Source organism: Berghia stephanieae, chromosome 1 (assembly GCF_034508935.2).
Source record: "Berghia stephanieae isolate SIO BIC M18660-M18661 chromosome 1, UCSD_Bste_1.3, whole genome shotgun sequence".
NCBI lineage: Eukaryota > Metazoa > Mollusca > Gastropoda > Nudibranchia > Aeolidiidae > Berghia > Berghia stephanieae.
The window spans coordinates 45,922,033-45,938,903 of NC_088360.1; positions in this window are offsets into that span (position 1 = coordinate 45,922,033).

Below are 16,871 nucleotides of genomic sequence, written 5' to 3' on the forward strand. Positions count from 1 at the left end.
TAAATAGGCTAGAACCGCCACTGGGAAGGCTATATTATTCACTGTGCGGTGATAATAGTGGGTCCGACTATTTTCACTGTACGGTAATACGTACCTCTGAGAAATCTTAGATCCCACGATTCAAAATTGTTAGCATCTCCTAAAACTAAACTTAAGTATTTTGGTGATAGGTATGAAATTCGGACCCACGATTTGGAATGATCTCCCTCAATCTGTGAGATTCTCGAGCTCAATAGACATTTTCAAAAAAGCCCTGCAAACACATCTTTTCAGGAAATATTTACTTAATTGAATTTTAAATGTGTTGTATGTGACATTTATATTGATGATGTATTGATGCCCTTTTATGCTCTTAATTGTTTTGATACCTTGGTTTAATTTTTTTTTTAAAGCGCTTATTATTATTATTATCTTGGTGATAATAGTGTGGGAGTGGGAGACTATTTTCACCGTACGGTCATATCTTGGTGATAATAGTGTGGGAGACTATTTTCACCGTACGTTAATATCTTGGTGGACGATTTTCACCGTACGGTGATATATGTGGGAGACTTTTTTTTAACCATCCCGTAATATTTTGGTGGACGATTTTCACCGTACGGACGGTGATAATAGTGTGGAAGACTTTTATCACCGTACGGTAATATTTTGGTGGACGATTTTTACTGTACGGTGATAATAGTGTAGGAGGCTTTTTTCACCGTACAGTAATATCATGGTGGACGATTTTCACCGTATGGTGAAATAGCCTGACACACTATTTTCACCGTACGGTGATAATGGTGTGGAAGGCTATATTCAGTGTACGGTGATAATAGTGTGGGAGACGATTTTCATCTTACGGTGAAAATAGCCTGACACACTATTTACCGTATGGTGATAATGGTGTGGAAGGCTATATTCAGTGTACGGTGATAATAGTGTGGGAGACTATATTCACTATAACGGTGTGGCATGCTATATTCACTGTACGGGATAGTGTGGGAGACTTATTTTTACCGTACGGTAATATCTTGGTGGACGATTTTGACCGTACGGTAAAAATAGCCTAACATTTTCACCGTACGGTGATAATGGTATCTTGGTAGTTAACAAACTTCGCGGCGTTTGTCTGTTTTGAACCCATGACCTCAAGAAGTCGGGGGTAGCGGCTCAAGATAGACATAGAGATTGAAATCACTATTTCTCGAGTTGTGAATAGCTCATACTCATACAGTAGAGCCACGTTCCCCCCCCCCCCCCCCGGCCAGGTGTTGTTGTTTACCAGAAAGGTCGCGGGTTCGAGACCTCATCGCCGCCACGAAATTGGAAAGCTTCATCGGTAACTGTAACCAATTCTGAATCCGCCATCCCGCCTGTATTATTATAGCTTTGGGAGGCCTTCCGAAAGCTCATCATGCCGTACGGTGAAAATAGTCAATCCGTTTGTTTTTTTTTCCCGCCTTCCTTATCTCGCGCCTCTTCTTGCATCCACACCCTTTCCTCACATTTACATTGTTTCCACATTTGGCGAAATATGATATTTTGTAAATTTACATATTTGTGTTTGTGTTTTTTGTCTCCTGACGAAGGCCAAGGGCCGAAACGTTGTTTGTTTTGTGTTGTTCCCTTATATATGAGTCACATCTACTCACTTTATTTTTCTCTTCATAACAACCGCTTACTTCCCGTGGAGTTTTCTATTTTACGAGGGAAAGAAATGAAGAGTGGAGAAAAAGATAATCGTTTCGAAAGATAACAATTTCGTTCTTATAATCAGAACTAGAGTCTAGCTTTTCCATTCCAATCAAAGACACCAACTGCCAACCATGATAGTGTTAGTGGGTGGACATTATTGCAATAAAAAGTTTACATTGTTATTCCAAGGGTGGACGGTGGGAGAAATGAATTCGATAGCGACGTGAGTAAGTTCACGTCGTTCGATCGCTTTTTAGTAGGGGGGATTAGGCTAAAACCTTGCAAGATCGGGTTGAAACCATGCCAATTTGCATACAGGTTACCAAGACCCATAAAAAACCATATGCTATAGAACCACCCTGGCAAGCAATCATAACGTTTAGGTTAAGTAGAAAACGGTAGGGGCTGCCTGGAGCCCGTGATCGTGAAAATAGTAACGAAAGAGTGAAAATGGGTAGGCTTCTAGTGAGAACAATACAGACAATGGACGTTTCGGATACAAACCCTTCGTCAGCACAACAATGCACAAATTAACGTGGAAAACAAATAAAATAAAATGCAAATTAACTTGTATATATCGTCTGACTACTACTACTACTACTACTACTACTAATACTACTACTACTACTACTACTACTACTACTACTACTATATCGTCTGTACTCAATGGTGGTTGCTACTACTACTACTACTACTACTACTACTACTACTACTACTACTACTACTACTACTGCTGCTGCTGCTGCTGCTGCTACTACTACTACTGCTACTACTACTACTACTACTACTACTACTACTACTACTACTACTACTACTACTACTACTACTGCGGCTGCTGCTGCTGCTGCTACTACTACTACTACTACTACTACTACTACTACTACTACTACTACTACTACTACATTATCAGAAGTGTGGGTCAGGAAAAGGCAAGCCTTGTCTGAACGCCGGGTTGGATCATCCTTCGTCTGGTCCCTATCCTGTTGCTGTTCCAGCACGATTGAATCCAAGCTGGTATCACCTTCAGGGTCATTGGGGCACGCAAGCTCCTGCACGACGGCAACGTGCTGATCCGGTAGCCTGGTGCAAGGAATGGAAAAGGAATAAACCAACAAGAGGGGAACTAATTGAAGATCCCTGTAAAACTCTCCCAGGTCTACAGGATCAACCAAGAAAATACTGGGTATGCTGCAAATAGACTACGGTCAAAACATACAAGAACAGCTGCCAACATGCACAAATGGGGCTCCAAGAATCACCAACATGCCCAAAGTGCAACCAAGCACCACAAGATGCAAACCACCTCGTACTAGATTGCCCAGAGACAAAACTTGAAGGGGGATTTGAAACCATCAACAAATGTGATGATGAATTCAGAACCTGGATTGATACCTTGAACATAGAAGTGTAGCCGAACGATACTACTACTACTACTACTACTACTACTACTACTACTACTACTACTACTACTACTACTACTACTACTACTACCACTACTACTACTACTACTACTACTACTACTACTACTACTACTACTACTACTACTGCTGCTGCTGCTGCTGCTATTACTTCTATTACTACTACTACTACTACTACTACTACTACTACTACTACTACTACTACTACTACTACTACTAATACTACTACTACTACTACTACTACTACTACTACTACTACTACTATTACTACCACCACTACTACTACTACCACGACTACTACTATCACTACTACTCTTGCTACTACTACCACCACTACTACTACTACTGCTACTACTACTACTACTACTACTACTACTACTACTACTACTACTACTACTACTGCTAAAACTACTACTACTACTACTACCACTACTACCACTACTACTACTACTGCTACTACTACTACTACTACTACTACTACTACTACTACTACTACTACTACTACTATACTACTACTACTACTACTACTACTACTACTACTACTACTACTACACCACTACTACTCTACTACTACTACTACTACTACTACTACTACTACCACTACTACTACTACTATACTACTACTACTACTACTACTACCAAGTAGTACTAGTAGTAGTAGTAGTAGTAGTTGTTGTAGTAGTAGTAGTAGTAGTAGTAGTAGTAGTTGTAGTAGTAGTAGTAGTAGTAGTAGTAGTAGTAGTAGTAGAAGTAGTAGTAGTAGTAGTAGTAGTAGTAGTAGTAGTAGTAGTAGTAGTAGTAGTAGTGGTATGTCTTTTATCTTCCATTATTTTCTATTAGGTTCTGTTCCTTCACACGCTGACATTTTCTTATCAATCCGATCACTCCCTTGGACACCCTACCCACTAATCACGCCAACGTTTCATTCATACTGCAACCATCATTGAGTACAGACGATACAAGTTATTTTGCATTTTATTTTATTTGTTTTCCACGTTATGATTTGTTGTGCTGACGAAGGGTTTGTACCCGGTTTAAGGTCTTCTATAGAACCACTATCCAAATTTATCATAACAGTGGGTATTTAGCACGTTTATTTTTTCCTATTTAGCATTACCTGTCCATGGAAATTAAACACGAGAAAACAAAAAACAAAATGTGGTAAGAATTGTAGCGTGTGTATTCCTGGGTGGTTGAAGCAAGAATGAGACGTAAGTGTGGTGTTATCTAGTTGATATACTTAAAACTTGTCCTATCAGTACATGTGAGAAGTTCTTTTTGCCATTGTAATTGTATCTAAAAACATGCAAACGCATTCCTTACTTAGTCATATGTAATATTCTTCCATCTCTCTCTCTCCTTTCTTTTCTAAACCCATCAACATTCAATTATGAATTATGAGAATTTCATATGGAATATAAAAGTAATGCGACAATTTCATAACGCTACATTAACTGCACAGTGGTTTACCAGAAAGACACGTAAGACTTATTTCATACAAAACAAGCCATCAGCACAGAGTAATTTTTAGATAATAACAGGTAGAAGAATTGCAGTGCCTTACGCAAGGACAACAGTACAGATAGAACATCCTCCCATTATCACCATGCGGTTAGTAACGTAACGCAAATAGCTTGACACAATACTGCATCATAACGATTGATGGTTATCATGATGATGATGGTGGTGGTGACGATAATTATAGCGTTCTAATACAATTTTATAGGTATGCAGATTCCATGCTGTCATCAAAAAGTAGTAGTCCTTCGGAGCCACTCGGTCCATGGAGCTGGAGTTTATCCGTTTTCTATCCCGTGAAATGGCAATTTCTTGATACCCTTTTCATAGGACGCTTGTCTATCGCAAAGTACTTTCTGTCAGATATAACAGACCCAGCTACCCAATCACTGCAGGGTGGACTGGGAGGTCAGGAAAAATAAAATCGACTGCACCCGGGATCGACCTCGGTCTCTTTGCGTGTGAAGCGAGTGCTCTACCAACTGAGTTATCTTGACCCAAACTACCATCAAGTCTGACTAAAATAGGCTATAAAGCACGTTACATGATTATTTTGGAAAGACAAAATAATTAGGGGGAGGGGGAAAGGAGCACTGTCTGTGTTAAAACCGGTTGCCGACGTTTAATTTAATCCAGCTGCGTTCTGAGAGTATGTTAGTCTGTCCGTCTTGATTAGTGTAGCTGATTATACTTGCTAAATCAGATACATAGAAATCTCTTATTATAGAATTTTGCATGATAGAAGTCCCTCAAAACTAATAATCGTTATGATACAGTATTGTGTCAAGCTATTGACGGTACGTTATTGACCGCTTGTCCTGTCGGTGCAATGTACGTGTTTGTATGCTGGGTTGTCGTGTAGCGATATAACCTTAGTCACATACTGGAGAGCCAGTTTTTTCCTCCTGAGATGGAGGAGTGGCTCATCTGCCTCAGAATAAAGGTTTGCCATAAGGGTTCGGCCCTCCAGGTTGGGGGTGGCAAAGTGTTAACACCCCTTTCCGTAAAACCCAAACCGTTACAGAGACGCAGAAGGACAAACCAAATCCTTTTTTTAGCTTGGGCGACCGAAGAGTTTCTGGAGTGACAGAATTTATGAAGGACAACAGACAAAGCCGAAAGGACTCTGCTGACCCTATGCCGTCTTCGCCAAACAAGCATCTTCGAATTGATAAAGGCTCGGATACTAACACTCTTTTAAATATATACTGAACCCCCTATTCGACCAGAGGCATATTCATGTTTTCTTTGGGATGGGGCTTGTTGTGGCGAGTTTTTATTTAAAGTTAAGGCCATGATAAAGTGATAAGTTTATTCCACCTGGCTTTATTGTGCCCACTAGCACGGCTCAGCCCCCGACCTGGGGTAAGGCACTCACACATGCTATACTCCTCCACTCCGGCCTCCTCTTGTCCCTTTTCTGTGGTCTTTATTTAAAAAAAAAGGACTTGAGGGATAGAGTTGGGGGACATCCCACCTCCAGGCCATTCTTTCAGAGTGACCCTAATCTTTGCGTTGCACAAAGACTGACTGCCGATGACAAACCATGATCAGAAAAGTTTCACGGGGGACAGTCTAGATTTGATTTTTAATCTAGTCCTTCCAATATCTTTGTTTAATGGGAGGGGAGTGCCAAAAAGTAGATTTGGTATCCCTGCATTAGGTAGCTCGGGTCATCTACAAGGTAGACTTCCCGTCCATCTTTATAGAAGCGTCAAGCCAAAGAGGAATGTTAGGGAAGAAACACCTCGCAAAGTGAACCCCCCTCAGCCTCCAGGATCAGTAACTCATACTTATCAGGGTCCTCTCGGAACTGCGCACAGTGCCTGCCATGCAGGATTTGGAAAGAAATATCTCCCCGTTGAACCTATTTCAACGGTACAGGGAATAGAGATACTGGGGCATAGAAGACATTTTAAAGAAAACTACTTCGATTTATTATTTCTGCCCTGGAAACTCAAATTTGATGAGGAAGGGAAATTTGGAATCGTTTGGGAAATAGGGCATGGAATGGAAATCATTGCACAAATATGGTAAAGGGGGGTAGGATTTGTGCCATGCCATTGTCTCACCAGGTCTCTGAAAACATTTTATATTTGCTACGTTCATGGGATTTGGGGCGGGGTGGGGGGGGGGGGGGGTAAAATTTAGAAAAAATTGGCCGTTTGGGACGTGGGAGCCACCATGTCTCTCCTTATGTTTGTTTTCACCAGTCGGGTATTTTTTAGTTGGTTACCACCAAACGTGAATGGCTCTTTTAGTCGCCTCTTACGATGCATGCATGAGCTTATGGTGGGTCCATTTTTGCATCCTCTCAGTTGAAGGACCCCGAATCCCAATAGAGCATTTATATTGCGCAATATTCACTAAACGTACTAAAAGCGCTTTACACGGGGTTTGTTTTTTAAGGGTTTTACGGCACTTGCGAAACATTTAGAACATTTCATCGCCAGTAAAAGGGAAGAAAATGGGGTAGTAAAAAAGTTATAATCGATTTACAATTGAAAGCACACAAGAAAAAGTAAGACAAAAGGGAAGGCTTCATACAAGGCTCAGACGAAGATTCCAAGAGCGCACAATCAGTGTACTTATTTTGAGATTACCTCGTTTCATCCAGACACAAGCACATGTTCTTACTTAGAGGAATACACTCAAATCTTTACAAACCATTTTATAATTAAAACATGTAACAGTACAAAACAGAGAGATGATTTAAAATTTAAAAAGATATCATCTCTCACTATACAGTTGACTGTTTCCCTCCCAGTCAATGTTTGTTTGTTTTTTGTTTTTAAGGGTTTTACAGCGCTTGCAACACATTTAGGTTATATCAGCGCCAGGCAGAAAAGGGGATAGTAGAAAGTTCTAGAATTACAATTAAAGCACCCAAGAGAAAGTAAGACAAAGGGGAATTGGGAACAAATAGGGATCAGATGTAGATTCCAAGAGCATACCATCAATGTACTTAGTCTAAGATCACCTATAAGTCTCACCAGACACCAGCACAAGATCCAACAAAGAGGAAAACACTCAAATGCTTACATTTCATTATACATTAATAATAATAATACATAACAGAGGGATGATTTACAAGGAAAAAAATATCATCTCCCAAAACAATAACTATGCATTTGACTGTTTCCCTCCCAGCCAAGGACTCCGGTCAGGGTCGGGACAAAACCAAGCAATCTCATACCAAGACAAAGACAGAAAGCATGTTTGAAAACATATATAAGGGGATAGAAGACACGGTATGTACCTCCCTGCCCACTGTGGAGGTAGGGAACCCCACCCAGCCTCCCAGTCAATGACTCCGGCCAGGGCCAGGAGAAAACTTGGTAATCCCATTCCAAGACAAAGACAGAAAGCAATTCAGAAGTCAGATACAGAGGAAAGAAGACACAGCGTGACCACCACGATAGGGTAGGTCAAAGGCCCCCATTCAGTGCAATGCTTATTGGCAGGCCGTGAAGAGTAAGCAAGACTTGACATCAAAGGACAAACAATGGTAGTCACTGTTTGAGTGGATCCCGGTTAGAAAAATAAAACAAACCTGATAAATTGAAAAACACAATGTTTTGTTCAATAAATTTTGGTTGCTTTTTATTTCATTTTTCATCATACCTTGTATTTGATAACTGAATAAATAGTTAAAAAATAGTCACATCATCAAATAAATCATATTTTTAAAAATATATCATCACATTACAGGGTTTCCCGAAAAAATGATTGTAAGAGTAAATATTTTGAAATTCATTTTTATTGCTCGAAAATGTTTGTTTGAGAATATTTCCATTAAAACGCAAAAAAATGTTTCCATTACAATGATAAAACAAGCTTATAATTGAGTTTGGTTATCAGACCTGCTTGTATGTGCACCTTGGACATTGTAATTGTAAAAATATTCTTTTCATTTTGTTTTCATTTTAAAACTAAAGGAATTAAAACTCGTGTCGATTGAAGTTTGATATCGATTTAATAAAATGCAATTTAAAAACATTTTAAGCCTTTAGTAAGGTTATTTAAATTAAAAATCCGTAATAAGGCCATTTACAGAACTAAGGATAATTGAGTAGAAAACGGTAGGGCTGCCTGAAGCCAGTGATCGTAAAATAATAACGAAAGAGTGAAAATAGAGAGGCTTCGTATGGAAACAAAACAGACAATGGGCGTTTCGGGTACAAACCCTTCGTCAGCACAACAATACACAAATTAACGTGGAAAACGAATAAAATATAATGCAAAAAAAAAAAACTTGTGTCGTCTGTACTCAATGGTGGTTGCAGTATGAATCATACTCCAACCACCATTGAGTACAGACGACACAAGTTTTTTTGTGTATTGTTGTGCTGACGAAGGGTTTGTACCCAAAACGTCCATTGTCTGTTTTGTTCCCATACGAAGCCTCTCCATTTTCACTCTTTCGTTAGTATTTAAGGATAATTGAACACGGTGGCTTCTGTTGTTATTTTGAAAAATAATATCATACTTGTGATTCTGTGCATGTTAATCTCAACCTTATTTTTCAGTGATTACTCCCTTTTTATCACTGTATGTTACAGTGAATGACATAATCAGTCGGATGGTGAAAAGGTTTGAACTGAGACATTGCTAAGTTTAGTCAGAGGGCCAATTTTGATCAAAAATGAGTTCTTGTCATAAATGATTAAATCAACCCTTTTTGTACATCTTCGGGAAATATCAAAGATTAATTTCACTTCTGAATATTTTTTACATCTAGTCAAGTTGAAAAAGAATGAAATTTGAGAAAAGTTGCTGGATACCTTTCCCATACATCTGACCATAACTTCATGAAAAATCACCCCATTTACTTCAAATACAGATTTAAATACTCTGGGGAGCATGTTCTTTCAGAAAATGCAAAAAACGCAAATCCAAAATTTTCACCTTCCGACTGAATATGTCATGCACTGACACATATTCTCATCTCATGTTTTAAAATCTGGAACATTTATACAGGGCAATATCCACTAAACGAGCTCATTGTCATGGCATATCACATTGTCATATCATCACATTATTATATATTGGTAAAATATAAATGCACAATAATAATAATATTAATAATAACAATAACAATAATAATAATGATATAATAATAATAATAATAATAATAATAATAATAATAATAATAATAATAATAATAATAATAATAATAATAATAATAATAATGATAATGATAATGATAATGATAATAATAATAATAATAATAATAATAATAATAATAATAATAATAATAATAATAATAATAATAATAATAATAATGAAATATATTTATATTGCGCCCAATCCTCCATTACAATACAACTCTAGGCGCATAACAATTACATCAATTCATTTTCTCTCTCTCTCTCTCTCTCTCTCTCTCTCTCTCTCTCTCTCTCTCTCTCTCTCTCTCTCTCTCACACACACACACACACACACACACACATACACACACACACACTCACTGACATAAACTTTCCACAATCCAATCATCTACCTATATAACAATTTTCATACCATTTTAAAACAAAAGGAATTAAAACCCGTGTCGATTGAAATTTGATACCAATTTAGTAAAATGCCATTAAAAACCATTGAAAGCTTTTAATAAGGTTATTTAAATTAAATATCCGTTTTAAGGCCATTTACAGTACTAAGGATAATTGAACACGGTGGTTTCTGTTGTTATTTTGAAAAGTAATATCAGACTTGTGATTCCGTGCTTGTTAATCTCGACCTTATTTTTCAGTGACTGTTCCCTTTTTTATCACTATATTATCATCTCATTTTTTAAAATCTGGAACATTTATACAGGGCAATATCCACTAAACGAGCTCATTGTCATGGCATATCATCACTTTGTCATTATATATATGTAAAATAGAAATGCATAATAATAATAATAATAATAATAATAATAATAATAATAATAATAATAATAATAATAATAATAATAATAATAATAATAATAATAATAATAATAATGAGATTTTTTTTATATTGCGCTCAATCCTCTATACAATACAAATCTAGGCGCATAACAATTACATCAATCCATTCAAATTTCTCTCCCCTCTCTCTCTCACATACACACACACACCGTCTCTCCCTTCCTTCTCCGTCCCCTCTCTCTCTCTCTCTCTCTCTCTCTCTCTCTCTCTCTCTCTCTCTCTCTCTCTCTCAAACAGACACACACACACACACTCACATAAACCTTCCACAATCCAATTATCTACCCATGTAACATTATATTTTTTAAAATTGATACAAATACACAACATTGTTAAAATATTCAATTTCGCTATAGAATATCATCGAGTTAAATAAACAACAACAAAAATTTTAATTTTATTCATTCATCCTTTTTATATTTTATTTTCTATTTCTAAAACAGTCACTTATATTTCTTTGATTTATTTCTTAACATTTATTTTATTTCCACCTCCATTTTTAAAATTTGAAATATCCAGGTCTTTTGATCTCAACCTACTTAAACATTTTTGTTCTGATAGCTAAATAATTATGTAATTGAAAATATTTTGTGTTGGTTTGAGGGTTATTTCCGTTAATTAAATTTGGGTTATCAGACAAATAAGAAAACGTCGATCTCTATCTTAAATTTAATGATTATCTTTCTTATCTTTAAAATCGACTAGCATGCAACAATGCACACAATTAATACTCGTATCCATCAAAACTAGATTCATCTTATTACTGTAATAAATATAAGCACTACAAAATGTAAATGTAAGATGATGTTATTGATTCAAGGTCTATTCACTATCTTTAATAGACATTTTTCATATACTTCGCATATATTTGTGCCATTTTTGGAGCTCCTCGGTTCCTTCATATATTAACACTGCCATTTTTTGGAACTCCCAAGTTCATCAATTATCTAAACAGGTTTTTGCCATTTTTTGACCCCTCAGTTCCTTCATATAGTAACTATGTGCTATTTTTTTGGAACCCGACAGTTCCTTCATATATTAACATGTGCCATTTATTGGAACCCCTCAGTTCCGTCATATAATAGCTCTGTGCCATTTATTGGAACCCTTCAGTTCAGTCATATTTTATATCCCTGCCATTTTATGGAACTTATTTTTTAAAAGTTTTTTTTTTTGCCATTTTTTGGAATCCCTCATTTCCTCCCAATATTTTTTTAGAACCCGTCAGTTCATACATATAGTAACTTTGTGCCATTTTTTGGAACTCACCAGTTTCTTTATATATTTACTCTGCGCCAATTTTTGGAACCCCTCAGTTCCATCGTATATTATAAATGTGCCACTTCATGGAACTCCTCAGTTCCTTCATATATTACATCGGTGCCATTTTAGAACTCCTAAATTCATTTATATTTTAACTCAGTTTTTTGCCATGTTTTGGAACCCCTCAGTTCCTACATATATTACATATGTTCTATTGTTTTTGGAACCCCTTGGTTCCTACATATAGTAGCTCTGTGCCAATTTTTGGGACCCCTCAGTTCCTTCATATAATAACTCTGTGCCATTTGTTGGACCTGCTATTTTCCTTTATATTTTAACTCAGTTATTTGCCATTCTTTATAACCCCTCAGTTACTGCATATATCATATATGTGCCATTTTTTAAAACCCCGCAAGTCCTTCAAAAAAGTAACTCTGTGCCTTTTTTTTTGAATCCCTCAGTTCCTCCATATATTATATATATGCCATTTTTTGGAACTCATATTTTAATTGATATATTTATTATATATGAACCAATATTAAGAACTAATTAGTTCTTTCATATATCTTAAATCTGTGCATTTTTTTTGTTTTTTTTTTGGGAACCCCTCAGTTCCTTCATGTGGTATCTCTGTGCCATATTTTGTTTGTTTTTATATGTTTAACTGCGCTTTCAACAACAGAGAGAACAAAATTTCTTTTCTTTTTTTATAAATAATTTATTTGCACCTTCCAGGATAGCGAGTCAGACAAGATCAAGAATTTGTTTTAGTTCGATCTGTCAGTTCCTTCATATCTAATATCTGTGCCATTTTTTGGAACCCCTTGGTTCCTTCATATAAATTCTCTGTTCCATTTTTGGAACCCCTTAGTTCCTACATATAAATGTGCTCTTTTTGGAACCCCTCAGTTCTGTCATATATTATATATGTGCTATTATTTTTGTGGAACCCCTCAGTTCCTTCATATATAATATATGTGTCATTTTGTAAAACCCTCAGTTCCTTCATATATAATATATGTGCCAATTTTTTGGAACCCCTCAGTTCCTTCATATTTATCTCTTTACCATTTTTGGAACCCCTTAGTTCCGGTAATTATTAACTCTGTGCCATTTTTGGAACCCCTTAGTTCCTACATATAAATGTGCTCTTTTTGGAACCCCTCAGTTCTGTCATATATTATATATGTGCTATTATTTTTGTGGAACCCCTCAGTTCCTTCATATATAATATATGTGTCATTTTGTAAAACCCCTCAGTTCCTTCATATATAATATATGTGCCAATTTTTTGGAACCCCTCAGTTCCTTCATATTTATCTCTTTACCATTTTTGGAACCCCTTAGTTCCGGTAATTATTAACTCTGTGCCATTTTTTGGAAACCCTCTGTTCCTCCATATACCATATATGTGCCATTTTTTAGGTGTTTAACGGCGCTTTCGACACTATTTAGGTCATTTAAGCGCCCGTTTCTGTCTTTTATCAATTTTTATTGGCCTTGAGGGGCCATAGCTGTTGTTGTTTACTGTTGTAATAAAAATTTTATAAAATCATAATAGTTACATGTTTGTTTTAAAAATATTTATTTACAATTTCTGCAGGAGTTCACATTACTGCAGATACTTTAAAATTGTAAGCGGATCGACCGACTGGAACAGAGACTTCAAGTCCCTGTTTTCATAATGTTGTGACCTTATTTGTTCTAACTCTGTACAATCAATTAAAATATGTTGAACTGTGAGGTCACAGTTACAGCTTCTGCAGAGGGGTTTTTCATCCCTCTCCAGAAGGAAGCGGTGAGTGAGGGCAGTTCTTTTGACCTCGTCTCTTCTTTTTAGCCCCGAGTTGGGTCTGGGGCCGAGGTCAGTTTTAATTTGTTTTCATTTGCTATGTACGTCTCGACTCCAGGATCGTTCCCATTCCTTTCGGACGTATTTTTTAATATTGATCTTTAAATCCGCGTGTGGGATTATATTGCCCTCTTGTAATTCTTGGCTCATCGCCCCTTTTGCCAGTCGATCCGCTTCTTCGTTCCCCTGGATACCCACATGACTAGGTACCCAGAGAAAACAAACTTTCTTTTTTTTAATGAATAATTTATTTGCACCTTCCAAGATACTTGTGATTCTTGAGATCCCCTTAAGTACGGACAGCGAGTCAGACAAGATCAAGATTTTTTTTTATTCGATCTATCAGCCAAACGGAGAGCATTTAGGATTGCTCTCGATTCCGCTGTAAAGATCGAAACATTTTATCCAGGCGAAGTGATCCTGTGCCTTCCGATGAGTGATAGGCACATCCTACTGCATCTGCGCTCTTTGAACCATCCGTGAAGATGTGAGTATAGTTTTTGTATGTTTGTAATATTGCTTTTAGTGTCTGTTTGTAAATATGTGGGTCTGTTTGTGATTTTCGAGTTTTGTTAGATCCAAATTTATGTTTGGTCTATGTAGTCCAATTTTGATCGAATAAGGGTTCGGTATATCTTTAGAAGAGTGTTAGTGTCCGAACCCCACTCCATGCACGACAGAACTCTCATTATTCTCATTGTTCCTCCATATATCATATAAGTGCCATTTGTTGGAACTGCTATGTTCCTACATATATTTTATATGTGACATTGTATGGAACCGCTCAGTTTCTTCATATTTTATATCCTTGCCATTTTTTGGAACCCCTTGGTTCCTACATACAAATATGCCCTTTTTGGAACCCCTCAGTTCCGTCATATATAATATATATGTTATTTTTTTTGGAACCCCTTCGTTCCTTCATATATTATATATGTGCCATTTTTGGAAACCCTCAGTTCCTTCATATTTATCCTTTTGCCATTTTTGGAACCCCTCGGTTCCTTTATATTTATCTCTTTGCCATTTTTTTGAACCTCTTAGTACCTTCATATTCATCTCTTTGCCATTTTTTGGAACCCCTCAGTTCCGTTATAATTATCTCTTTGCCATTTTTGGAACCCCTCGGTTCCTTTATATTCATCTCTTTGCCATTTTTAAAAACCTCTTAGCACCTTGATATTCATCTCTTTGCCCTTTTTGAAACCCTCTCAGTTCCATCATATATAATATATGTGTTATTTTTTTTGGAAACCCTAAGTTCCTTCATATATTGTATATGTGCCATTTTTCGGAACCACTCAGTTCCTCCATATTTATCTCTTTGCCATTTTTGGAACCCCTCGGTTCCTTTATATTTATATCTTTGCCATTTTTTAAAACCTCTTAGTACCTTCATATTCATCTCTTTGCCATTTTTTGGAACCCCTCAGTTCCGACATATATAATATATGTGTTTTTTTTTGAAACCCTAAGTTCCTTCATATATTATATATGTGCCATTTTTCGGAACCACCCAGTTCCTTCATATTTATCTCTTTGCCATTTTTGGAACCCCTCGGTTCCTTTATATTCATCTCTTTGCCATTTTTAAAAATCTCTTAGTACCTTCATATTCATCTCTTTGCCCTTTTTGGAACCCTCTCAGTTCCGTCATATATAATATATGTGTTATTTTTTGGAAACCCTTAGTTCCTTCATATATTATATATGTGCCATTTTTCAGAACCCCTCAGTTCCTTCATATTTATCTCTTTGCCATTTTTGGAACCCCTCAGTTCTGTCATATATAATATATGTTATTATTTTTTTTGAAACCCTTAGTTCCTTCATATATTATATATGTGCCATTTTTTTGGAACCCCTCAGTTCCTTCATTTTTATCTCTTTGCCATTTTTGGAACCCCTCAGTTCCGTCATATATAATATATGTGTTATTTTCTTCTTTTTTTTTTTTGGAAACCCTAAGTTCCTTCATATATTATATATGTGTCATTTTTCGGAATAAATAAGTTCCTTCATATTAATCTCTTTGCCACTTTTGGAACCCCTCGGTTCCTTTATATTTATCTCTTTGTAATTTTTTGAACCTCTTAGTACCTTCATATTCATCTCTTTGCCATTTTTTGGAACCCCTCAGTTCTGTCATATATAATATATGTTATTATTTTTTTTGGAACCCTAAGTTCCTTCATATATTATATATGTGCTATTTTTTTTAACCCCTCAGTTCCGTTATATTTATCTGTTTGCCATTTTTGGAACCCCTCGGTTCCTTTATATTCATCTCTTTGCCATTTTTTTTAACCTCTTAGTATCTTCATATTCTTCTCTTTGCCCTTTTTGGAACCCTCTCAGTTCCGTCATATATAATATTTGTTATTTTTTTTTTTTGGAAACCCTAAGTTCCTTCATATATATGTGCTATTTTTCGAAACCACTCAACTCCTTCATATTTATCTCTTTGCCATTTTTGGAACCCCTCGGTTCCTTTATATTTATCTCTTTGCCATTTTTTGGAACCCCTCAGTTCCGTCATATATAATACATGTGTTATTTTTTTTTATTTGGAAACCCTAAGTTCCTTCATATATTATATATGTGCCATTTTTCGGAACCCCTCAGTTCCGTTATATTTATCTGTTTGCCATTTTTGGAACCCCTCGGTTCCTTTATATTCATCTCTTTGCCATTTTTTTGAACCTCTTAGTATCTTCATATTCATCTCTTTGCCCTTTTTGGAACCCTTTCAGTTCCGTCATATATAATATGTGTGTTTTTTTTTTTTTTGGAAACCCTAAGTTCCTTCATATATTATATATGTGTCATTTTTCGGAATCACTAAGTTCCTTCATATTTATCTCTTTGCCACTTTTGGAACCACTCGGTTCCTTTATATTTATCTGTTTGTAATTTTTTGAACCTCTTAGTACCTTCATATTCATCTCTTTGCCATTTTTGGAACCCCTCAGTTCTGTCATATATAATATATGTTATTATTTTTTTTGAAACCCTAAGTTCCTTCATATATTATATATCTGCTATTTTTTTGAAACCCTCAGTTCCTTCATATTTATCTCTTTGCCATTTTTGGAACCCCTAGGTTCCTTTATATACAACTCTTTGCCATTTTTTTGAACCTCTTAGTACCTTCATATTCATTTCTTTGCCCTTTTGGGAACCCTC